A 26909-nucleotide genomic window follows, 5' to 3' on the forward strand; every position below is an offset into this window, starting at 1 on the left:
GCAGTGGGTGATGATATAATGTGTGTGCATTAGGTGATGATATAATGTGTGTGTAGTGGGTGATGATATAATGTGTGTGCAGTGAGTGATGATACAATGTGTGTGTATTAGGTGATGATATAATGTGTGTGTATTAGGTGATGATATAATGTGTGTGTAGTGGGTGATGATATAATGTGTGTGCAGTGGGTGATGATATAATGTGTGTGTATTAGGTGAAGATATAATGTGTGTGTAGTGGGTGATGATATAATGTGTGTGCAGTGGGTGATGATATAATGTGTGTGCATTAGGTGATGATATAATGTGTGTGTAGTGGGTGATGATATAATGTGTGTGTATTAGGTGATGATATAATGTGTGTGTAGTGGGTGATGATATAATGTGTGTGAAGTGGGTGATGATATAATGTATGTGTATTAGGTGATGATATAATGTGTGTATTAGGTGATGATATAATGTGTGTGTAGTGGGTGATGATATAATGTGTGTGCAGTGGGTGATGATATAATGTGTGTGTATTAGGTGATGATATAATGTGTGTGCAGTGAGTGATGATATAATGTGTGTGCATTAGGTGATGATATAATGTGTGTGCAGTGAGTGATGATATAATGTGTGTGCATTAGGTGATGATATAATGTGTGTATTAGGTGATGATATAATGTGTGTGCAGTGAGTGATGATATAATGTGTGTGCATTAGGTGATGATATAATGTGTGTGCAGTGAGTGATGATATAATGTGTGTGCAGTGGGTGATGATATAATGTGTGTATTAGGTGATGATATAATGTGTGTGCAGTGAGTGATGATATAATGTGTGTGCATTAGGTGATGATATAATGTGTGTGCAGTGAGTGATGATATAATGTGTGTGCATTAGGTGATGATATAATGTGTGTGCAGTGAGTGATGATATAATGTGTGTGTATTAGGTGATGATATAATGTGTGTGCAGTGAGTGATGATATAATGTGTGTGCATTAGGTGATGATATAATGTGTGTGCAGTGGGTGATGATATAATGTGTGTGTAGTGGGTGATGATATAATGTGTGTGCAGTGGGTGATGATATAATGTGTGTGTAGTGGGTGATGATATAATGTGTGTGCAGTGAGTGATGATATAATGTGTGTGTATTAGGTGATGATATAATGTGTGTGCAGTGAGTGATGATATAATGTGTGTGCATTAGGTGATGATATAATGTGTGTGTATTAGGTGATGATATAATGTGTGTGTATTAGGTGATGATATAATGTGTGTGCAGTGAGTGATGATATAATGTGTGTGAATTAGGTGATGATATAATGTGTGTGCAGTGAGTGATGATATAATGTGTGTGCATTAGGTGATGATATAATGTGTGTGCAGTGAGTGATGATATAATGTGTGTGTATTAGGTGATGATATAATGTGTGTGCATTAGGTGATGATATAATGTGTGTGCAGTGAGTGATGATATAATGTGTGTGCATTAGGTGATGATATAATGTGTGTGTTGATATAATGGGTCTGAAATTCAGGCCCGCTATACAGCTGGCGCACCTACCTTTTTTTCTAGGTGTTTTTACCTTCGGGTCCAATGAGGCGGGCTCTTGATCGATTTTCTTCTCTTTGCCGTTTTCTTCGGATCGGAGCAGGAATTGGTCATAATGGGGGCGGAAGTTCGGAAGTAAATGCTGGTGAGGGGCAGAAGTGGAGGCGGGGCAGAATCTCCGCTGCTGTCCCTCATTTAAAGGGGAGAGAAGCAGCGTTTTTTTAGTTTTAGCCACTATGGAGGGTTTCGGCTGGGCCAGCGGCCTGGCACCCAAGAGGGTGTTTGTCTGCCTGACTTGGACTCAGACTTAAATTCTGATTTTCTCTTGGACTTGTTTCTAGTACATCTGATGTAGGATTTGGTACTGGTACTTTACTTGTATCAAAACTATCTGATGAGTCAGAAATAATCGAATCATTCCAACCTTCAACTCCTTCCACATCTGCAGGTAAAATATGATCAATGTGAACAAACCTATGATCAAACATCTTGACAAAATATATGCGAGAACCAAATATCTTCACTACTCTTCCTGGTAACCACTTTAACCATTTATGGTGATGATTCTTCACTCTCAACTTCTGGTGTAATTTAACACTTCCCTCTCTTACTCTACCTCTATCATGATTCTCTTTCTTCTGTCTCAATTCCCTTCTATGGACTGTGCCAAGTTTGGCTTTAACAACGAGAACCTGGTTCGTGGCTATTGTTTGAGAAACAACTCTGCTGGTGTTCTACCAGTAGTTTTATGAGGAGTATTACGATAAGTAATTAGAAAATTAGCCAATTTGTGGTTCAACGACAACGGCCATTTCTTTAATTTGGATCCAACATTTGCTTGATGAGAGCACGTTTTACAATTTGTACTGTGCGCTCTGCTGCACCATTTGAAGCAGGGTTGGACGGTGGAACCTTGATATGTTTCACACCATTTTTGTTCGTGAACTGTGCAAATTCTTCTGAACAAAATTATGGTCCATTATCAGGTACAATTTCTTCTGGGACGCCATCAGAAGAAAAAAATCTTCGCAAGTTGTAATGGGCAAGAACCTCCACTTTTGAGCTTATCGCCCAAAAATGGGCGTTATTTCCAGCATGGGTGGCAAAAAAAGGTTTTCAGATCACCGGCTTCTCGTTCATTCTCAAAACACCTAGTTTACATTTTTGAAAATGGGCGTTACAGCGAGCAATATCAAATGGGCGGTAGCGTTAAATTTTTCTGACCATCTGCCGTAAAGTGTGGCTGTCCTTAGCAACAGCATGGCAATGCTCGATTCCCGCGATTCAGGAGGTTAAGAGTCACCATGACATTCACAGAAGAGGAGACAGAGAGAGAGGGAGCTCAGAGGGACTGAAGGTGTGGCTGGGTGTGGTGTGGCTGCTTTGGGAGGAAGGAGGGAGACTTTAGAGCTTCACAGCAAGTAGGCAAACAAAAAGCAGCTGTTACCAGCCACATATTTGACCGAATTTGCCCTATAATGGAGGGAGAGGAGGAGGCATCACAGCATGCTGTGGAGACTGACGCTGGAGAGAGCAGTAAGGTGGGAGGGGAGCACATTGGAGGCCACAAAAGAGCCAGGAGGAACTCGGATAAGGTAAATGCCTCCCTCCTACAGGAGGTCGAGTCACGCTGGGGTGATTTGACACAGGAAGGGCGTGGGAAGCCCACCCCAAAGACATATCAGAGGATATGGACCAAGGTAACAGAGATGGTCTCGTCGGCGACCAACGAGGTGCGTGAGGGCAACCAATGCTGTAAATGATGGAACGAGCTTGTGCGATCCGCAAGAGTAAGTATTACATTAATTTACATGTACTTATGCATTTATATAATTTGATTTGTAACAGTCATTGAGTGACTATCAGCAGATGTGAGGTCTTGCACTTTTACCAGGAATGTTTTACTCAAAGCCTGTGGTCACGGTGTACGTCTTTAGGTAAAGAATGATAATAATCATAATAATCATGATTACATCTGTCGGTTATGTGTTGTATCAGTCTCTGTGACAGTACCTAGCAATGATATCACGCAATGATCTCATGCCATATCGTCCTGTCACCTTTTACAAAAGAAGCTATCGACGATGAGGTCCATGCAGAGGCAAACAGGTGGAGGGCCACCAGTCCCCAGCGACATCACTGAGATGGAGGAGCGGGTGCTCGTACTCATGGGGAAGCACCCCTGGACAGCTACGGTTGCATCTGCAGACCCTGAAGTGATGCCACGTGAGTAAAGCTTACACCATTGCGTGATGTAAAGTCAATAGATGTCACACCAACTCATAACCGACCAATCATCTATGATAGATGATCTCTAAAAGCGCATAGAAATAATCCTGGCCAAATGAAAATCATTCCAATCCACAATGTGTTGATGGTCATAAAATGTTATGTCTGCGATGATTTTGAGAGTGGTGGTGCTTTTGTCGTGCATATTCTGTGTGTAGTGCTGGACTCACCTTGTCACCCTAACACCCCCGTCTCCTCTAGCAACCTCATTTGTGTCTTGCAGTTCAGCCAGAAGCGCGGCTTCAGGCAAGGCCACAGAGGCCAGAAGGTGGGGGGCACGGGGCAGTAGTCGGCGGACAATCCTACTACATCTGGTGCTGAGGAGCTCCGCTTGCCGCCCGTCAATCCGCTGGGTCTGTTCTCGACGGATGAGAGCGCAGACTTTGAAGAACCTGCAGACTTCGAAGAACCTGCATCGCCATGCTCCAGAAGCCATTCCATGGCCATCTATTGGTCCTCCGGTCATTCCTGTCTCCAGTCTGGAGGTTCCGGCCCTAAGCACCTCTCCACAAGGCACCCCATTTGTCCCCAGGACGGCACCGACCCCGTGAAGGCCTCGTGGACACGGCAGGTCTGTTCCACAAGCGCGACATGACAGTGGAGAGATGATTCAGCTGCCCAGGAGGACTGTAGACATTTGTGACCAGCTCATCGAAGCTTTGGGAGGCATAGCCCGGCACCCAGCCACCATGTCCGAGTACATTCCGCGCATGGCGGAGTTCCTGGATGCGATAGCCAGGAACACTGCTGCCATAGCCCTCCCAGTGGTCCCAGAGTGTGGCACACCACGCCTAGGTTCCGCACCACCACTGTGAATGACAGATGCGAGCAAGGACCAAGATCCTGCTTCTGCATCCGAGAATGTTGCTCCCTCGGCACCCCCCGCTCCTGTACCTGTCCAACCAACGCATCTGCCTTCATCCCTCCCCAATGAGGCACTGCCTGAGGAGCTCCTAAGCCAGGCGCCATGGAGTGAGGAGGGAAAGGGATAGAGGTGGGGAGAGAAAGAGAGGGAGGAAGGAAAGTGAGGTGCATGTGTGTAGGTGATGGCTGTGTTATATCTCCATTTGGGTGTATGCAAATTGTTACAATATATGGCTGCTGGGGACCACGCTCCTGCTTTGCCTTTGTATTCTGTGTTGCTGGACATGTTGACCATGTGATTTATGTAAATGGTGGAAAAAGTGGTTGTGGGTGGGGGTTGGGTGTATTGGCTGAGTTACTTATGATTTCAAACCAATGTTGGTATTAAACTTTTGTTATTGTACATAATCTTGTTGTGCATTGTCTCAGTTAGCTGGACAGTTAAACACTGGTGATTCCTTACAGTGAAAGGGTTAAATACAACTTAACATCAACCAATGTAAACTTTAACTACCACCAAGATGATGGGCACCATTGATGTCTGAGCTGTACACATACAGCAGTGTGTTGGTGTTGTCACTCACATCAGCGCTCTTTCAGGCAAATCTTTCCGATATCAGCTCTTCATGTAAGAGTGGGATTTAACAAATGCCAGCCACACCACTGGCATCCATCCTGGTTAGTTCCACTTTTTATGGGCGTTTTTTTGAGCGGGCGATATTCTGGGCGATATGTGTGCGAGGTGGTGAAATTGACATTGGGCGATCTCCATGGCCACTAGTTTGGCTAAATATGCTCTTTACAACAAAAAACAGTCGCCGGGCATTATTATTGAATCTCAGCGTTAATTGCGTGTGGAAAGTAACGCTGGGTGATAATATGGACTTTGAAATTGTCCATTCTGCTGCTGGTTCCGCCCCAAAAAAGTGGGCGGGCAGTCATATTTTTTCTTGGCGTTAAGCCCATTGGGAAAATAACGCTCGGTGATAAGTCTCCTAAAAAAGCCCGTCAGTTTCCATTTTGTGCCAAAATGGGCGCTATCTGGGTGTTATACGTAATTTCAGCGGTTAAATGGGTGTATGCAGGCAAAAAAAGTGGAAGTTCTAGCCCCTAATGTTTTATTTGTTGTTATTTTCTGCATTGGAAACACCTCTACTCACTTCAAATGGCTATCAATCACAATGAACAATTGCTGTCCTTCTAGCTCAGCAAAATTGAAATGTAATCACTGCCACACCCTGGGAGGCATTTCCATGTAATGGTACTGATGGTGGTTGCTTGCTTACCGATTGACATGTCTTACATGGACTAATGATATACTCTATATCTTTATCAAGACCTGGCCACCATAAATAACTGCATGCAAAACTCATGGTCAAGCACATTCCCAGGTGCTGGTCATGAAGATCTCCTAATAATTTGGACCTGGATTTATTTGGGATAACCACTCTTGCACTCCACATGATACAATCTTTATTCACAAAAAATTCATTCCTATGAATGAAAAATGGATGAATATCTTTCTCTGATACCTGGTTTGGTCAGCTATGTAATCACATACCTTTGACATAACTGGGTTACATTTGGTTGTGCTACCAATCTCTTGAGCTATGACTGGCAGGTCATCAATGTATGAAAAATAGAACACTTCCTCCCTATTGGGTGTAACTTATGATGGGGGTGGCAACCTAGACATAGCATCAGCATTACTGTGATCAGCTGATTGTCTATATTCAATGTCATACGTATATGCTGACAAAATCAAAGCCCACCTTTGCATTCGGGCTGCAGCAATGGTTGGAACTGGGGATTTTGGATGGAGGATTACTGTTAGGGGTTTATGGTCTATAACGATGGTAAACTTTCGACCATACAAGTATTTGTGGAACTTCTTCACCCCAAAAATTAATGCCAAAGCTTCCCTTTCAATTTGCGCATAATTATTCTCACTGGCACTGAGAGTGCGTGAAGCAAAAGCAATTGGTCTCTCCTCCCCACTATGTAGTACATGAGAGATCACTAACTCAACTCCATACGCAGAGGCGTCACATGCTAACTTGATCTCCTTAGGTACGTCATAGTGAAATAATATGGTGCTCTCTACCAACTGGCTTTTACACTCTTTGAATGCTGTGTCGCATTCTTCTGAGCACTTCCAATGGACCTGTTTTTTCAACTGATCATTCAGTGGATGTAATACTGTAGCCAAATTTAGTAGGAACTTCCCTTAATAGTTCAAAAGACCCAAAAATGATCGAAGTTCAGTGACATTCTTGGGAGTGGGTACATTTATGATTGCATCCCGCTTTCCCTTGGTTGGATGTAAACCATCTTTGTCTACTCTGTGCCCTAATTACTCCAGTGAGTTTCAAAATAACTCACACTTGCGAACAGACACTCGTACTTTGTGCTTCTCTAGCTGTTTGAGCACTTCATTCAATATGTTATTATGGATTTGCCTGTTTGGTGCTGAAATGAATATGTCATCTAAATAACATGCTACCAATTGAATGCCTTGCAGAATCTGGTTCATCGCTCCTTGGAATATAGCGGGGGTGGAAGACACTCCAAATGATAGCTTATTAAATTGATATAGGCCTAGATGAGTATTTATATTCAAGCATGACTTGGACTCCTCATCTAGTTCAAGTTATAACTAGGTATTTGTAAGATCCAACTTTGAGAAGATCTGACCACCTGTCAGCGTTTGAACAAATCTACATTTGGCAATGTATTGCAGAAATTACCCTCTAGAAATTGGTTTACGGTTACTTTATAATCAACACACAACCTTACCTTACCATCTGACTTAGATACAACAACAATGGGTGTAGCCCAATTACATTGATCTATTTTGGAGGTAATGTTTTCAGTCTCTAGTCTTTTGAGTTCTTGCTCAATTCTCTCCTGGAGTGCATATGGTACGGGACATGGCTTGCAGTAAACTGGTCTAGCGTCCTTCTGCACTCTGGAAACTCGCCTTGAATCAGACTGCCTGTTTCACAGAACACCTTCGGATACTTCTTGATGACATCATCCATCCTTTGATGCAAATCTCGTTTCAACACCAAAAATCTCTTTCCAATCCAGCTCCAGTGATCCTAACCAATTTCTACCCAGTAAGGCAGGCTTGTCTCCTGCCACCACTAAGCGGCAAGCTCTGAAATTGATCCTTGTATTTCACCGGTATGGTGATAAGACCTACCACAGGAATCTGCTCTCCCGAGTAGCCTCGCAGCTCTATCTTGGATTTCTCCAGTGGGAAATCACGCAAGTTGTCGAGGTATAGCGACTCCGGTACTATACTCACGGATGCACCAGTGTCGATTTCCATGGGTACCCTGGTTCCTGCAACATCTGCTTAGATGATGATACTTTCTGAATCACTGTTAGAATACCCGCGTGCTCCTGCTGGTGTATCTCTTCCTCCTGTTGCTTTTCTTCCATGCTACATAGTCTCTCAGGATTTCTACTTATAACCTTGAAAGTTGGTTTACTCTTCAGTCGGCATGCCTTCGCAAGGTGCCTAGTGTTCCTGCAGAAAAAACACTCTGCCTTTGCTTATGGACAACTTTGAGCAATGTGTTGTCTCAGGCACCGATAGCATGACTTCAATGCTCTGCTACCATTGCCAGTTGCTGAGGCCTTGGGGCTCAACTGCCTTTTTCTTTTAACCTGAAGGCAATTGGAAATGGTACGAAATTCTTGGGGATATTGGTCGGCCATATCTATAGACATAGTTGTATGACAAGGTAAATCAAAAGTCAAGTTAGTGGTTGTCAACAACTTTCTTCTGATCGCTTCATTTTTCATCCCTCAAACAATGCAGTCACGCAAGCTCGGTCCTGACAGTTTCTGAAATGACAGTGAATGGATAGCTTCTTTAATGCTACAATGTACTCACTGATACTTCCATCAATGAATTGATCTCGTGTTCTGAAACGATAACTTTCAGCAATTTCCAGGGGCTCAGGACTGTAGTGTTGTTTTAACTTGTTTGGAATCTCCATAAGTGATGTGTCTTTTGGCTTGACAGGAACAAGCAAATTTCTCAGAGTTTCATACACCTCGGGGCCTGCTTCAGTCAGGAAAATATAACATTTTCTTTTTAACACCACCAGGTTACAGTTTACATCATCGGGGACTTAGATTGTACTATTCATGGTGAAAAACATTTCTAGCCGCTCCCCATACACTCTGAAAGTCTCTCAGACATGTTGAAACACACTCAAGTGCCCTATTATTCCCATGGGCACAGCCATCTGGACTGTTCAGTTCAGCCAAGTGTGCTTGTAATTTACCTTGGAATTTTTGACATGCTGCAACAAAAAGGACCTCGCTAGTCTCTCTGTTGTTTGGATGAATCTTCCACCAACAAAAATTTCAGCTAAGGAATCTGATTATCCTATCCTTCATTGCCAAATGTGGTATATTCTCTATGACATCACAACACACTGCACTGATGGCTCCATTCCTTTTTATTGTAAACAGCAGAGGCTGCATTACCACTGTAGTCCACAAGGTGGAGCTATATATTACACGCCCCTTAAAGGGCCACCACACTGCCGTGGCACACACAGAAGAAAAGGTGCACTGACAGAAAAAGTTGTCAGGGCCACCGCGTAGCGGCTCTTCGATTTTTGAGAGATATTTTGCGAGGAGTGAGATGGAGGAGCGGAGGAGCGGCAGTGCACACTTTGATGACATGTTTGGGGTGGTCGGCAGCGGGGGGTGCCCGAAAAATCTCCGAGGTGAATTTGGATCGTGGCAGCCAATGGACTGCAACGCAGAGGTCACTCGATTCTGCCGCATGGCGGCTGTAACACGGTGGTAACAGGCCTTATCCGGACACTGAATTTTGGCCACAATGTTTGTACAGTGGGTGATGATATAATGTGTGTGTAGTGGGTGATGATAAAAATGGGAGCTCTGTTTGTACGGACTCCCATTACTATCAAATAGAAAAACCCCTCAAACACAGCACAATAAATAACTAAAACACCTCACATAACTCAAATTAATTGAAATTAAATGTAATTAAATGCTTTTGAAAAAAATATATTTTTTGGACTTTTATATTTGTGTATTTTAATAGGTTTAAAAATAAACTTAGCTTAATGGACAGAGTTTTTAAATATAAAAATGAGTGTTTAAATTTTATTTTTTTATATGCCTTAAAAAGTATTACACTGGTAAAAGTAAGCTTTGTGCCTGCTTTTACCAGGCATAAAAGTTTGAAGGACATTCGCTGGGCTGGAGTTGGGTAAATAGCCCAATCTCTCCCGTACAAATGTCCTTCTCCTGTGGATGTGGAGAATCTGTCAAGAGAAATCGTGACAGATTGGAAAAGCTGGTTTTTGGCGCATTCGTATCGCGCCCTGAAAACCGTTTTTTGTGAGGCCTCGCCGGGTCCGTGCGCACTTCGTATGGAACTGGCAAAGCTGCAATTTTCGGCCCAATGTGTGTGTAGTGGGTGATATAATGTGTGTGTAGTGGGTGACGATATAATGTGTGCAATGAGTGGCGATATAATGTGTCTGTTAGTAGGTGGTGATATAAGGCTAATGTTCTGCATTCATCATAGTTTCTCCTATTTTGAAGAAAAGCGCAAATATTTCTTCATTATTTTTTGATCCGCTAATGAAATCACGATGAAGTTTATCTTTCATTTGTTTGCTTCTTGAGGGGGAAGGCTAATCATGTTACAGCTGTAATAAAGATCATGAGATGGACAGATGTGAAGTCATGAAAGATGGCAGACAGGTTACTGGCCCATCCAGCCTGTCCCACACAATTACGTATACACTCCCCACCCCATAAGGAAGCTATGGAATCTCCTGGGAGAAGTCAAAATGTAAAGAAAAACCCAGGCCAATTAAGGGGGAAAAAGAAGTCCAGAAAATTCTCCTCCGACCCCTTCAGGTGATCGAAACTATTCCAAGAGATCACCGCGGCCCTCATTCATGTTATATGGTAGCTACCTCCTATACAAAATGATCTCCACTCAGGCCAAATAGAAGCAATCTTAACTCTTCCATTCAGAATTTCAGAAACCATACCCTTCCCACAACAATTGCTACAAAGCACTAAAAGCCATATCACCACCACCTTCTCAGGGCAATAAGTGTGGCATTGCCAGCTGTGCCCACATTCTGAGAACAAACTTAAAAAACCTTTGAGGGCTATTTGGGTTGTTGCTATCAACCTTGTGCAGGATTTCTTATTTTTCCATGATTGGCGACTTCAACATGGCTACCTCCGTGTCTCTACATTGACATCCCATTTGATTAAATCAACAATGGTCAACACTGATAGTGGGCGGAGGGAGTAGGTGAAATTACAATATATTTTTTCCCTGGTGTAAATACAAAGAAAATGTTTGTGTTGTGTTTGCACATTTTAGGAGGGAGATTCAGCCCCAATATTTGATTAACTAAATAACAAATTATCCCTTGCCTCTGCCATTTAGAAATCTTTTTCTCTGATCCCAAAACTTAAGCAAGACAACACATCAGATTGTGTACTGTGGATGAAGCCCGGCATTAAGAGAAATGCTTTAGAACATACCAGTGACTTGTCATGAGTCACCAGGCAATAAATAAGTCCCTGCAATAATGCGCAAAAACCTATCTGGCAGCAATTATTCCTAACAGCTGTGTGCATCAAAGAAGGTTGGCTAATATGGGCTCTGTCATCTCATCAAACAAAGCTGCATTAGGAAGGTTTGTACTGACCTCTTGACACTCATCAACTAGCAAAACTTTTCACTATGACAACACAAAAAAAAATGCTAAGAGTCTCTGCGTGATATGTGGTCCTAACAATATTCCACAGTCAACATATTGTGCCCCTCAGCAGATAAGTGTAGTATTAATTTCTCTATGTTAATGGCACCAGGGAGCTTAAAGCACTTTTCATCTTTCTGCTGAAATGGACATCAATTTTTTTTGCATGAATATTGTGGTGTCACAGAAGAAAAGTGTGCAAAATATAAAGCTCTGGTGACAATCGTTTCTTTATTCTCTGAAATATTGCTTTTGCCAATTAGCTTAAAAGTCGTAGCTCTCTACCAGCGATGCAGACTGTCAACACAATCAGTTACTAGTCAAAGATTAGTATTTTCTGCCATTGTTTTGTGTACCCTTAAGTTGATTTATCACTGATATTGTGGTGATGTGTGTGATAAAATGATATCATTTGCAGCTCTCCTGCAAAAAAAAAAGTTTGCTCAATAAAATTCAGTTTACACAGAACTGGGAGTTTGAAAGCGAGATGGAGAAGCCAGTTTTGTTAATCACTTAATTGCAACCCGCAGTGAATGAGCCAGCAGTTTAAATCGGCAAAGTTGCTATGTTCACGAAAACGCCACGATATTGTGACTGAAGAAAGAAGCAATAATTGGGCGCGGGACAGGGTGCTGCACATTCAACATTCTACGGACATCGAGTGCAAGACCTCCATTATTACATCTCCTCAGGGGGGCAATTTACTGCAGATCATGCATGTAAATGTTAGAAAAACAATCAATGCTATTTAGCTGGCCTTAACAGTCAGGCAGGAAGTAGTTTCAATAACAAATGGTATAGATAGAAGAGAATGTGGTATGTATGATAATCAGGTATGGGTGTGAGCTTAGGGCCCAAATTGCCATATTTTTCAATTCACTATAATTATTCAAATCAGGCTCAAGACCAAATAGTTTTGTATCCGTGCACTAACCAGCATACAATGTGGCCTTGAGGATGATATTCCTGCAAATAAACCCATGCAATTTATTTACGCATGTTTCTTAAGAGTACCATTTGTGGAACTCACTTAACCCTCATCACCGTTGGCTGCAGTTCTTTTCTATCATGCATCCTATTTTTTAATTTATACTAATTTTAGTTTTTGCTGCGATCAAACCCCGCACTCCAGTACATACTGCCTCGAATGGTTTGTGTGTTGTTGATTAGCTTTAAAACGCACTGAAAAGAATTTCAAACATTTTCAGGGAATATTTTCTTTTTCTTCCTGTGAAATATTGAATCTGGAATCTGATTATTTCAAATCAGCCTACTGACAAATGAAACAAGGAGAGATGGTACCAGTTAAATCGTTACCATTCCCAGAATGTCACGACATTAAAAAAGGAAATACTTCTTTCAGCAGTATTAAAAAGTGCACATTATATTAGTGAAAAGGCAGGTGGGGGAGGGGAGGCTGGGCTTGGGTTATGGCTTCCTCATGGGGAATGGCCACTTCCATGTCCTACAGAGTACAGAATGTCTCAAATACTAGGAGGCAGCAGAAGCTGTATTTGTTCGTCCATCCCCTCACTCCCTTCGCTCCACTATTGGCGGCCGTGCCTTCAGCCATCCAGCCCCCAAGCTCTGGAATTTCCCTCCCTAAACCTCTACACCTCCCTCGTGACCCTCCTTAAAACCTATCTCTTGGACCAAGCTTTTAGTCACCTGTCCCAATATATGGCTCGGTATCAATTTGTGTCTGATTATGCTCCTGTGTAGGGCCTTGGGATGTTTCACTATGTTAAAGGCGCCATTTGCTTCTCTCACTGGGAGGTCGATTTAACAACAAGTTTGGGGTCCTTTGAGATGACATTAGTTGTAATCATAGATCACATAACAGCATGGGCTGCGAGAAGGCTGCCATCATCCACCCAAAGGCGCTATATAAAGGCAGGTTGTTGTTGAATTGATTTGTATTTAGCCTGTGCCCACCTGCCGATGAGCAACCTGATGGTACTAATGATTTCTGGGATAATGTAATCTCGACTCAACAATACTGGCACAAAGTAACAATTAATGCTCCAATTCAGAACTCAAATGTTTACTTTGAATCCCATAAAGGTTGAGTATTCATGAAGTGCAACTGAAGCGAAAGCCATTGACCATGTGCATACCACTAGAGGATCCTACTCCAAAAGAAATTGGATGTAGGTCCTTATCTTCCAACAAACTGACTGCACATGAACGTGCGTGGGAGTCTTCACCCCGAGACTGGCATTACCAGCTGCGGTAACGGAAGCAGTTATATAACGCCTTTCATATCCTTGCAAATTCATTACTTTGAAGTACAGCTACTGTTGTTCCCCAATTTTCACACCACAATGTTCCACAAAGAGCAAATGAGATAAACGAATAGTAAATCTGTTTGCAGTGGTGGTTGAGGGATAATTGTTGGCCAGGATACCAGGGGAAAGCCCCTGATCTTCTTTGAATACTACTGTGGGATATTTTGTGGGAATAGGCAGAACAGGCCTTGGTTTTAAGTCTCATCCAAAACAGCTCCTCCAACAATGCAGTACTTCCGCAGTACTGCACTGAAGCGTCAGCCTAAATTATGTGTTCAAGTCCTAGGAGTGGGGCTTGATCCCACAATGTTCTCGCTCAGAGAGAGAGAGGGTGCTACCACTGATACCCCAGCCACAATCTGCACCTCTTTCTATAATGTTACGGAGCTTATAATGGGTGACACACACACAGACACACACACACACACAGACTTTGTGCCCAGCATGGTACCATAATTGGGAAGAATGGGTCAAACTGATCTTAATAGGGTAACAATCAGGTATTTATAAACTACTAAAAGATGAGCTGTAACCTCAAGTTCTGTTTTCACTGTTGATCATCCCTTACAGTAGAACCAAAATTTAGAGCTTGCTTTATCCGCACCACAAGAGAAATTTACAGGGCTATGTGGAAAAAGCAGGCAAGTGGGACTAATTTGATAGCTCGTTCAAAAAGCCAGCACAGGCATGGTGGGCTGAATGACCTCCTTCTGTGTTGTATGATTCTATTGAACACATATTTATTATGTGGACGATAATTCTAACCCAAAGCAATGTGATGAGAAAGGCCAGTGGAAACTAAAATGAGTGACTGCAGTTAATTCTCACTTAACAGTCCACACCACCCAATGCGTTCCAGGCAGCATGCATTTTAAAATGTACTCATAGAATAAATAAACCTCTGCACCATTAATGATATGCCACAGACATTCCTTCGCTCATGGAAAGGACCTTCAAGATTTGTGCCTGCAGGGTTTGTAACTCATGGCTTTCACACACACGTGAAAGAACCTTTTTATAGAACACTTCTATATATCATTTGAGAATTATTGCCGTCTTCCAATGGTTATTGTACAGATATTTTAAATGTTATTAGTGTTGTAAACCTCTGCTGCCCTTATCCTAACCTGTATCAAGTCCCGCTCACCCATCACCATGGTGCTTGTTGATCTATATTGGCCCCCCATCCATTAATGTCTCAAATTTAAAATGATGATCCACATGTTCAAATCAATTTGTGGCCTTGTCTCTCTCCCTATCTCTGTAACCACCCCCACCCCCCGCCAAACAATTCTACACTCCACCAACTCAAGACTCCTTGTGTATTGTGTATCCCCCATTTCCTTCGCTCCACCATTGGCAGCCGTGTCTTCAGCTGTCCAGACCCTGAGCTCTGAAATTCCCTCCCTAAATCTCCACACCTCTCTCCACCTTTTAAAATGCTATTTAAACCCTACCTGTTTGACCAAGTTGTTCGTCACCCGTACTAATATCTTCTTCTTTGGCTCAGTGTTAAATTTTGTCTATTTCTGTTCCTGTGAAGCACCTTAAGATGTTTTATTACATTAATGGCGCTATCTAAATTGTTGTACACAAGTTGTTGTACTTGGCAAACAACCATTTAAAAAAAACTTTTAAATGTGTTAAGGAAAGTGTTTCTGACTGTGGTTGCAATCCCATAAACCATAATTTGTCTGGGGATAAATGGCATTTTACAGGGTGGTCCAGGGTCTAATAATGTGCTTTGTAACTAAAAAAATGCGGCTAAATAAAATGAATATGTAGGCCCTGAAACTCCTGGATTGTGTGAAGGCCAAGAAATTGGTGAGGATCTGGGTTTTGCCAGAACTCTGGTGGCAGATGTCAGAGGACAGGTCTACTGTAGCTCCCCGCCCCCTCGTTAAAGAGTCGTATCTGGCTAGCGTAACTAGGCCACACTGGGAATCCTGCTCAGTACATTCACGCTGTGTGAAGAATCTCGGAGGAGGCTCCAGAAATCGTCAAGGCATAGATAATTGATCCTATAGTAGATAGATTACCTCCTAAAAAATCTACCTCTGGCGTGCAGCCAGTGCTACCCACGCTGCTCACTGGCTGCACGCATCAGCAGCGGGTCCGGTATCGCAAGTGGCTAACGACACTGAAAGGCAGCATGCACTTTTTAAAGGGGAGGTATTTTGTGGCTGCAAAAAGTGGGAAGAGTTCTTTGAAAAGTGAATCTGGGCTGTGAAATTTTGAGGAGTAGCTGAACATGCAAGAGCGCGAGCACCAAGATTTTCTGACAATGCACTGGAGCTCTTGGTGTAAGACGTGGAGTGAAGGAGAGACATCCTGTATCCGTAGGGGGGCAGAGGCTCTCGAGACATGCTCAGGAGGTAGTGGGATGAAGTAACAATGGAGGTCAAGCCAAGAACATGGATACAGTACAGGAAAAAGTTTAATTATCTGACTCGAGTTGACAAGGTGAGCGGGTTCATCTTCAAATGGCATATCCTAGCAACTGCACGACGATCTTCATCCACTGCTCAATTCTCTGCACCCCGGTCACCTACGTACCAACAATCTCTATCAATCAATACTTAACCATTCAATTCATGTGCTTTATGTCACCCATTGAGCACTGTTGCAAGCCTCACACCCACAACTCACTCTCGCACACACATCACCCAAACAACTCACTGACACACTTCCCTCACTTCCAGGAGAAGCTGGTCCATAACAGCAGGCAGCAGCAAAAAACTGGAGGAAAAGCACGCCTTAATGTTTTAACCCCATGGAGGGGACAGTGCGGGCCATCAGATGAAGGGTCATTGCTGAGGCCATGGCCACTGGCGGCACTGGAGGAATTGATGGAGGATATTTACATATTTAGTCCTGCTTCTCTCTTCCCACTTATCCCTAATCCTACAATCGCTTCTGACTCAAGCTGCAGATGGTGTAAGCAAGCACTTCTGACTTTTTTCTCTCCCTCACCACAACCGAACCCTTGTCCCTTTTTTTATTTCAGATACCAAAGAACTGGAACCTTCCCCGTCAGCGGGGGAAGAGGAAGAAGACAGTAAAGTTGAAGCGACACCATCACTCGATCTTACACTCACAGCCACCAGTTCAGGGACTGACACTATTTAGAGGCTTGAATAGAGGTGTGATGAGACACCAGGCACAAGTGCACAGGAGCCAGGATGGGGGGGAAAGGATAGTACAGGTATCAGTTCACCAGAGGGCGAGGTCACACATTAGTTCTGCTGCAGAGGAGTCAAATGAGGACTTTGATGGGCCAGGCAACAGAAAAAGGCTGATGGGTTTACATATCCAAATGCTTGGTGCAATACAAAGCCTGTCTCACTGTCAAGGAGCATGGAGGTATCCAGCACCAACCTGGCACAGGGCTTTGCGCAGAGCTTTGAGGCCATCCTTTCCCACATGGAATGTGTGTTACGAACATACGAACAATGACAGATAAAGACTGTAATGTCCTTACACACTACTATAAATTCACATGAGGCACATTCTGCAGGCAAGGTCACTCTGTGACTTGAATCTTTATTCACCGGACCAAGAAGTGATGACCCTGCATGAGACCTCCCTATATATACCTGGATGACCAGGGGAGGAGTGTCTCCCACAAGTTTACCCCCTGTGGTCAAGGTGTGTATTTCTTAGGTGTATACAGTATGCAGTGTTGTTATGAAGGTTACAGTTACATGAAGGTTACATACATGACATCCCCCCACCCCCTCAATGTCTTATGGGGTCAAAGATTAAGTCTTTCAGGCAGTCGACGCTCTTTCGTGGAGCGCCGCAGTTGGGGCTCTGGTTGTTGAGCCTTGGCTTGCGTCTCTGTCACCGATGGTGATTCCGGCTTGTCCGGGCTGGCCGCCGGGACTGTGCATGCTGCTGAATGTTCTTGTTGCTCGTTCACTGGCGGTGTTGTGGGCAACATGCCATGATCTTCCTCAGGTTCCTCAGTGTCCATGCTGAACCTTTTTTTTACTTGGTTCAGAATCTTGCGGCATATCTGTCCATTGTTAAGTCTGACCACTATGACCCTATTCCCCTCTTTTCCAATTACAGTACCATCAAGCCACTTGGGCCCCAGAGCGTAATTAAGAACAAATACAGGATCATCGATTTCTGTACATCTCACCTTTGAGTTACGGTCATGGCACTCATTTTGGGACTGGCGCTTGCCCTCAACAATGTCTGACAGGACAGGATAAATTAGGGACAGCCGAGTTTTAAGTGTGCGTTTCATGAGTAGTTCCGCGGGTGGGACTCCCGTGAGTGAATGCGGTTGGGACCTATAGGCCAGCAGGAGGCGTGATAGGCGGCATTGAAGGGAGGGTCCTTGAATCCGGAGCATGCCCTGTTTTATGATTTGAACCGCATGTTCCACCTGGCCATTGGAAGCCGGCTTGAACGGTGCTGTCCTGACATGTTTGATGCCATTATCCAACATGAACTCCCGGAATTTATAGCTAGTGAAACACGGGCCTTTGTCGCTAACCAGGATGTCCGGCAAGCCGTGTGTCGCAAAGGCCGCACGCAGACTCTCCACAGTGGTGGATGTCGTGCATGAATTCAAAATGATGCACTCGATCCATTTCGAGTACGCATTAACAACAATGAGGAACATTTTTCCCATGAACGGGCCCGCGTAGTCTACGTGAATACGGGACCATGGCCTGGTGGGCCAGGGCCACGGGCTGAGTGGGGCCTCCCTGGGGGGCATTGCCCAGCTGGGCACACGTCGTGCACCTGCGAACACAGTGTTCCAGGACTGAGTCAATTCCCGGCCACCATACATGTGACCGGGCAATGGCTTTCATTAGCACGATGCCAGGGTGCTCACTGTGGAGCTCCCTGATGAATGCTTCCCTTCCCTTCTGGGACATGACTACCCGGCTGCCCCAAAGTAGGCAGTCGGCTTGGATGGAGAGCTCATCCATCCGTCTGTGAAACGGTCTGACCTCCTCGGGGCATGCTCCGTGTGTGGTCGCCCAATCCCCAGTCAGGACACATTTCTTAATCAAGGATAGGAGGGGATCCCTGTTGGTCCAGATTTTGATCTGGCGGGCTGTGATGGGGGAGCCTGCGCTGTCAAAGGCTTCAATGGCCATGACCATCTCAGCGCTTGCTCCGCTGCCCCCTCAGTGGTGGCCAATGGAAGCCTGCTGAGCACGTCAGTGCAATTTTCAGTGTCTGGCCGGTCCCTTATGGTGTAGTCATATGCAGCCAGCGTGAGAGCCCATCGCTGTATGCGAGCTGACGCATTGGCATTGACAGCTTTGCTGTCTGACAACAGGGATGTTAACGGCTTGTGGTCCGTTTCTAACTCGAACCTTCTGCCAAAAAGATACTGGTGCATCTTTTTCACCCCGTCGACACATGCGAGTGCTTCCTTTTCAAGCATCCCATATCCCCGTTCTGCTTGGGAGAGTGACCTGGCGGCATAAGCCACAGGTTGTAGTTGACCCTCATCATTACTCTGCTGCAACACGCACCCAACCCCATAGGATGATGCATCACATGTCAAAACCAATTTCTTACAGGGGTTGTCCAGGGTCAACTGCTTATTAGAACAAAGCAGGTTCCGCGCCCGATTGAACGCCCGTTCCTGACAGTCCCCCCCAAAACCAATCACAACCCTTATGCAGGAGCACGTGTAGCAGCACCAACAATGTGCTTAAGTTCGGCAGAAAGTTCCCGAAATAGTTCAATAGTCCCAGAAATGAACGCAACTCCGACGTGTTGCCGGGCTTGGGCGCAGGACGGATCGCCTCCGTTTTGGATTCGGTAGGCCGGATCCCGTCTGCGGCAACCCTCCTGCCCAAAAACTCGACCTCTGGGGCCAAAAACACACACTTGGACTTCTTTAGTCACAGACCTACCCGATCCAGTCGGCGTAGCACCTCCTCCAGGTTGTGGAGGTGTTCCTCCGTGATAAGGATGTCATCCTAAAATACGATTGTTCCAGGGATGGATTTGAGCTGGCTTTCCATGTTCCTTTGAAAGATAGTGGCTGCTGATCAAAAGACCAATGGACACCTGTTGTAGACAAACAGCCCCTTGTGCGTGGTGATGGTGGTCAGTAGCTTGGATTCTTCGGCCAGTTCCTGGGTCATGTAGGCTGAAGTGAGGTCCAACTTGGTGAACAGCTTGCCGCCTGCCAGGGTGGCAAAAAGATCCTCCGCTCTCGGACGCGGGTATTGGCCTTGTAGTGACACTCGGTTGATAGTGGCCTTTTAGTCGCCACAGATCCTGACCAAGTCATCCGTTTTTAGGACAGGGACGATGGGGCTTGCCAAGTCGCTGAATTCAATGGCCGAAATTATGTCCTCTCTTAGCAACCTGTCCAACTCATATTCAATTTTCTCCCGCATCACATAAGGCACAGCTCTGGCTTTGTGGTGCACTGGTCTGGCGTCCAGGGTGATGCGTATCACTACTTTGGTACCTTTGAAAGTCCCGACACCATGTTGAAATAGTGACTCAAATTTCTGTAGGACCTTTAAGCATGAACTTCGCTCCACAGTTGAAATGGCGTGCACATCCACCCATTTTCAGTTCATCTCAGCTAGCCAGCTCCTCCCCAAAAGTGCGAGACCATTTCCCAGGACAATCCAGAGTGGCAGCCGGTTCTCTGATCCATTATGTGTGACCACCAACATTGCACTGAATAGCACTGGGATGATCTCTTTGGTGTTCGTCCGTAGTTGCGTATCAATGCGTTCTAGTTTGGGTCTGCTAGCTCTGAGCGGCCATAGTTTCTTGAATTGTAGGACACTCATAAGTGACTGCCTGGCCCCTGTGTCCAGCTCCATGCATACCGGGATGTCGTTTAATAGGACTTTCATCATCATGGGTGGCGTTTTGGTAGATGAGCTGTGGATGTTTGCCACATGAACCCGCTGAACTTCAGCGTCCATTGCTTTGTCCCAAATATCAACCTGCCTTGCAGACCCCTCTTCTGGTTCATCTGCCTCATAAATTAGCCTTGCTGTGGGCTTCCTGCACATTCTGCCTAAATGTCCACTGAAGTTACAATTTCTACAGATAAATTGTTGAAACCTACAGGTTTTTGCAGCATGTCTGCCCCCGCACCTCCAGCATGAGCTGAGATCGTTGTGAACAAAAGGGCTGTTACCAGGCATTCCTCTCTGATTGTCTCTTTGATTACTCTTGAGCACTCTGTAAGTGGGTGTCAATGGCCCCATCCCAGGACGTATTGTCCACCGTGATGGCGTAAATATCCATTCAACCTGCCATTGTCTCTGTTGAGGACCCACTCTAGAGTCTGTTACTGCCTGGGTGGTGTCGAATTGCCCTTGCCTGCCTGCGGGGTTCTGAGTTGCATTTACAATGTTAACTCTCTGACCCTCGCCAGGTTGGAAACAGAGTTGCGTGCGTATATTATTTTGATTTCCTCCTCCCCCGCCATGAAGGTCTGAGCCATCAACGCTGCCGCTTCCAAGGTCAAGTCCTTGGTCTCAATTAGCATTCTGAAAATCCCGGCATGACCAATGCCCTCAATAAAGAAATCCCTTAACATCTCCCCCCTGCAGGCGTCTGTGAACTTACAGAGTCTGGCCAAGCGCCGAAGGTCCGCAATGAAGTCCGCTGTGCTCTGTCCTTCCCGATGTCAGTGTGTATAGAATCGGTGTCGGGCCATGTGTATACTGCTCGCCGGTTTGAGCTCTTCAAAGATTTTGTCCACCGGCTTCTCGGGTGCGATCAGGTCTTTCATCAGCGCGTATGTCTTAGGTCCACAGCTGGTCAGCAGATGCGCCCTTCACTTGTCGGCCGCTGCATCTCCCAGCCAGTCCTTCGTGACAAAGCTCTGCTGGAGCCTCTCAACGAAATCATCCCAGTCCTCACCAACACAGTACCGTTCCTCTGTGCTACCTGTGGCCATTCTCGTGAGTCGTTGATTCCCGTTTCTCATCGCCAAATGTAATGTCCTTACATACTACTATAAATTCACACAAGGCACATTCTGCAGACAAGGTCACTCTGTGACCTGAACCTTCATTCACCAGACCAAGAAGTGATGACCCTGCGTGGGACCTCCCTTTATATATCTGGATGACCAGGTGAGGAGTGTCTCCCACAAGTTCAACCCCTGTGGTCAAAGTGTGCATTTTTTAGGTATATACAGTAATACAGTGTTGTTATGAAGGTTACAGTTACATGAAGGTTACATACACGACAAAGACCATCTGGTCCATCGAGCCTGTCCCACACAATTGTGATACCTTATGTATCACAACATATACATTCCACCCGGAACCATGCTGAGAGAGGAAAAAAATAAATAAATGTAAAAAAAAACAGGCTTATTTGGGGAAAAAAAAATCTGGGAAATTCCTCTCCGACCTACCTGAAACTAGCCCAGGAGATCACTCTGGCCATTGAATTCCCTGCAGTACCTACCTTCTGTAAGAGGTGATCTCTGCTGCAGCCAGAAACAAATCCAGCTTTCGCTTGAAGGAATTCAGTGAGTCTGCATCCACCACATGAAATGGCAGCTTGTTCCAGAGGTCGTCTATTCTCCGTGAAAAGAACCACGTTCCAACATCTAACCTAGATCTAGCCCTTTACAACTTAAATTTGTGCTCCCTGGTCCTGCCTAAACTATTGAATTGAAATAACCTGTCAGCTGGAACACTGTCTATTCCCTTCATTATCTTATAAACCTCAATCATATCCTCCCTAAGTCTATGCTGCTCTAAGGTCCCAACACTTTTAGCCTGTCTTGACAACCAACATGCTCAAGACTTGGAATGAGTCTAGTGGCCCTCTTCTGCACCCTTTCCTGAACCTCAATATTACCTACCAGGTGAGGAGACCAAAACTGGACACAGTATTTCAAGTGCGGCCTGACTAAGGTCTTGTACAAGGACAAAACAGTAGGCCTCGTCTTATACTCAATTGTCCTATGGATACACCCCAACACCCTATTTGCTCCAGCTATCGCTGCACAGCATTGCTCATGTACCTTTAAGGATGTATGCACCAGAATGCCCAAATCTCTTTCCATCTCCACCATCTTTAATGCCTTCCCTTGGAGGGTGTCCGAATGTTGAGCATTTACCCTGCCCACATGTATAACTTGGATAAATGCAGTGTTAGGCATCATTTTCCAGTCTTGCGCCCAATCTCCCAACACATTAAGATCTGCCTGAAGCAGACGAGCCTCTTCTACAGTTCTAACACTCGCACAGGTCTTGGTATCATCTGCAAATTGTGCTGCCAACCCCAAAATCCACATCATTAATAAAAATAGTAAAAAGCAACGGTCCCAACACTGATCCCTGCAGGACACCAGTGGTGACTGGTGTCCAAACAGATCCAAATCCATCTATAACTACTCTTTGCCTGCGTCCTTTGGCAGATAATTTTGCAGATGGAATATACTATGGGAAAATGTGACGTTATCCACTTTGGTAGGAAAAATAAAAATGCAACTTATTTTTTAAAATGGGGAGAGATTACAAAATGCTGAGGTACAGAGGGATCTGGGGGCCTTTGTACATGAAACACAAAAAGTTAGTATGCAGGTACAGCAAGTAATTAGGAACGCAAATGGAATGTTGGCCTTTATTGCAAGGGGGATGGAGTATAAAAGCAGAGAAGTCCTGCTACAACTGTACAGAGTATTGGTGAGGCCACACCTGGAGGACTGTGTGCAGTTTTGGTCTCTTTATTTAAGAAGGGATATACTTGCATTGGAGGCAGTTCAGAGAAGGTTCACGAGGTTGATTCCTGAGATGAAGGGGTTGTCTTCAGAAAGGTTGAGCCTATACTCATTGTTTAGGTTTAGAAGAATGAGAGGTGATCTTATTGAAACAATATTCTGAGGGGACTTGACAAGGTAGATAGAGAGAGGATGTTTCCTCTCGTGGGGGAATCTAGAACCAGGAGCCATAGTTTCAGATTAAAGGGTTTCCCATTTAAAATGGAAATGAACAGGAATTTCTTCTCAGAGTCGTGAATCTTTGGAACTCTTTACCCCAGAGAGCAGTGGAGGCTGAGTCATTGCATACATTTATGGTGAAGATCGACAGATGTTTGAATGATAAGGGAGTCAAGGGTTATGGGGAGTGGGCGGGGAACTGGAGCTGAGTCCATGATCAGATCAGCCATGATCTTATTGAATGGCGGAGCAGGCTCCAGGGACCAAATGCCCTACTCATGTGCTTCTATTTCTTATTTTCTTTATGTATATCCTGCCAGCCAGTTCTGAATCCAACTCAATATATTTTCACGAATACCAGAGGCTCCGATCTTAGCGAAGCCTCTTATGCGCTACCTTGTCAAAAGCTTTTTGGAAATCTAAATAGACAGTGTCTATTGAGTTTCTCATCCACCAACTTTGTAACTTTTCCAAAAAATACAATTAGATTTGAAAGACATGACCTCTTTATGGGCCCAACTTTGCCCAACCCTTTTTTTCGGCGCACTTACCTTAAGTGCGCCGACTTTGCGTGCTGGAAAGGGTGCCGGAAAAAATGGGCCCCATCCTGGCTGCTCTTCTGAGTCCCCGGAGACCTGGCCGGGCATGCAGTCTGTAGTGGGGAGGTGGAGCAACAGGCCAGCGCCGAAAACAGTGCCGGCATCTGCGCGCATGCGCAGTGAAGGCTGCGCGCATGCTCCTGCCCTCCCAGCGCATCCTGTGGGCTGTGAGCAGGACCCGATGCTCGCAGCCCCTATCCCCGGCCGAAGGGACGCCCGATCTCGCTGCGCCCTATCCCCGGCCGAGTGACCTCCCGCACTGGCCGGCCGGCCCGCTGAGTTTCCGGGCGAGGTAGGACTTCGATTCTATTTATTATTTAGTGGCTGTGCTTGAGAGTTTTGATTCGCGGGAGGGGGAGGAGGAGAGTTTTGACGGGGGGGGGGGGGTGAGAGAGAAAGAATGTATGGGGGGGAGGAGGAGAGTTTTGGGGTGGGGGGAGAGAAAGATTGTATTGGGGGGAGGAGGAGAGTTTTGGGGGGGTGGAGAAAGAGTGTATTGGGGGGAGGAGGAGAGTTTTGGGGTGGGGGGAGAGAAAGAGTGTATTGGGGGGAGAAGGAGAGTTTTGAAGGGGGAGCGAGAAAGAGTGTTTTCGGGAGGAGGGGGAGAGTTTAGGGGGGGCGGAAAGAGTGTATGGGGGGAGGAGGAGAGTTTTTGGGGGGAGGGAAGAGAAAGAATGTTTTGTATACCAGCATCGCTCTCTCTCTCTCTCTCTCTCTCTCTGACTACCCACCCACCCCCCCGTGACATTGTGGCCAGCAGCTCGCATTTCTCCGGTAGGATTTACTTCATTTTTATTATATTTTAATTGTTTGAGCTTTTCCTTGCAATATTTGGTGCTTGGTTGTTGAAGTCCTCTCCAGTTCTCTTCCCTCCCCTATCCCTGCCCTAATGTCTGCCGAATGTGCGCTGCTTTTTCTTCACTGCCCGCAAGGTTTTTCAGAGCTGGCCACATACGCTGACCTAATTGGATTTGGAACAAGTTTTTGCTGGCCAAAGTGGCATAAATGACCAAAACTGGCGTAAGTGTCTGGGAACGCCCCCTTTTGAAAAACAACTGACCTACCAAAAATCGTACCGAACTGACTTACTCTGGAGCAAATTTTGGCATTTTTTAACTTACGCCAAAAAAAACAACTTACTCCAAAAAAATCGATGCAAGTCATGGCAAAAGTTGGGCCCTACGAAGCTACGTTGCATGTTCTTAGTATATCCCTCCTTATCCAAGTATTTAAATCTTGCATCCCTTATGATTCCTTCAAGCATTTTACCTATTACTGATGTTAATCTGATGGGCCTATAGTTACTCGGGTCTGCGGGGTCACCTTTTTTTTAAAATGGGGACTACATTAGCCTCCTTCTAATCTGTAGGAACCATTCCAGAGTGCAGTGAACTTTTAAATATACAGGCCAGGGACTGGCACAGCACATGTCCCATCTCCCAGAGTACCCTCAGGTGGATATCACCCGGTCTGGCTGCTCTATTTATTTTTAAGTTCTTAATTCTTTCTAAAACAATATGTTTATCTATGTTAATGTTACTGCTAAAACTAGTATTATTAAATTCTAATATTCAAGGGTGAAGACTGATGCAAAGTACTCATTTAATATTGTAAGGGGTGGTTTGCAGGGGGTCAGTTTTCCCTTCTGAACTTATATGAGCGGTTCTGAATCGCTCCCACACCCTTGGTTCTAGACACTGGAATTATGAATGGACTGTGACAGACTTGGACAGACAATCGGTTTCAAGGTAGGAAGCAGGTATGGCTTTATTGTGTTTAAAAAGAAGTCAAAGGCACACCTTTAGTAACACACACAGACCAACACACATTGAATAAAATGTCCAATTAAAGCCTGTGGGGAAAAGAATACAACTTAAACTCGAAATGGGGTAAAGAGGAAAATGCAGATACATTTACACAAGTTATCCCTGCCTCCCTCCTCCCAGTTCCCCTAACTAACTAAGTTATAGCTCTGAGGGTTCAGGGGCTATGCTCACCAATCCCTTTAGACAGTTGCCGGTGAATCACGGTTTCGGGGTTCGCTGCACTTGGCCTTCTAGGCGATTCGTACCCTGGACAGAGGAGAGGACTTCGGACTGCGTAGTCTTCGGTTGGGGGTGCGTCCGTTGATGCGCTAAGTTGCGTTTTGGATGTATGGGGTAAGTACCCACTTTCTTTGGTGAGGAATAGTTTTAGTTAGTCCCTTTTGGTAATTTCTCCCCCGTTGGGTTGTTCATAAGTAGATTGTAGAGCGGTTGTCAATTTGGTTGCTGACAACCTTCCATTTCGTGGGCCTCGTACTCGGTCAGTTCCTGATGAGTTCTGGTAGTTTCCTTCACTATTCCATTTCTTCACTGTAGAGGAAGCAGGCTGCTTGTATCTGTGTCTGTGTTCCAGTCTGTGTCCTTGTTCGAGTCTGTGCGAGTTCCAGTCTGTGTTCTGTTCGAGTCTGTGCGAGTTCCAGTCTGTGTTCTGCTCGAGTCAGTGCGAGTTCCAGTCTGTGTTCTGTTAGTTTTTCCTTGTAAAACTGGGGGATAGATATATCCCAAAAAGAGGCTCCGTTATCTCCCATCAAATCTCTTGGGCTTTGTTTAAACTGTTCTGTCCATTGATTTTCAAATGTCTC

The sequence above is a fragment of the Pristiophorus japonicus genome, chromosome 6 (genome assembly GCF_044704955.1).
Source record: "Pristiophorus japonicus isolate sPriJap1 chromosome 6, sPriJap1.hap1, whole genome shotgun sequence".
NCBI lineage: Eukaryota > Metazoa > Chordata > Chondrichthyes > Pristiophoridae > Pristiophorus > Pristiophorus japonicus.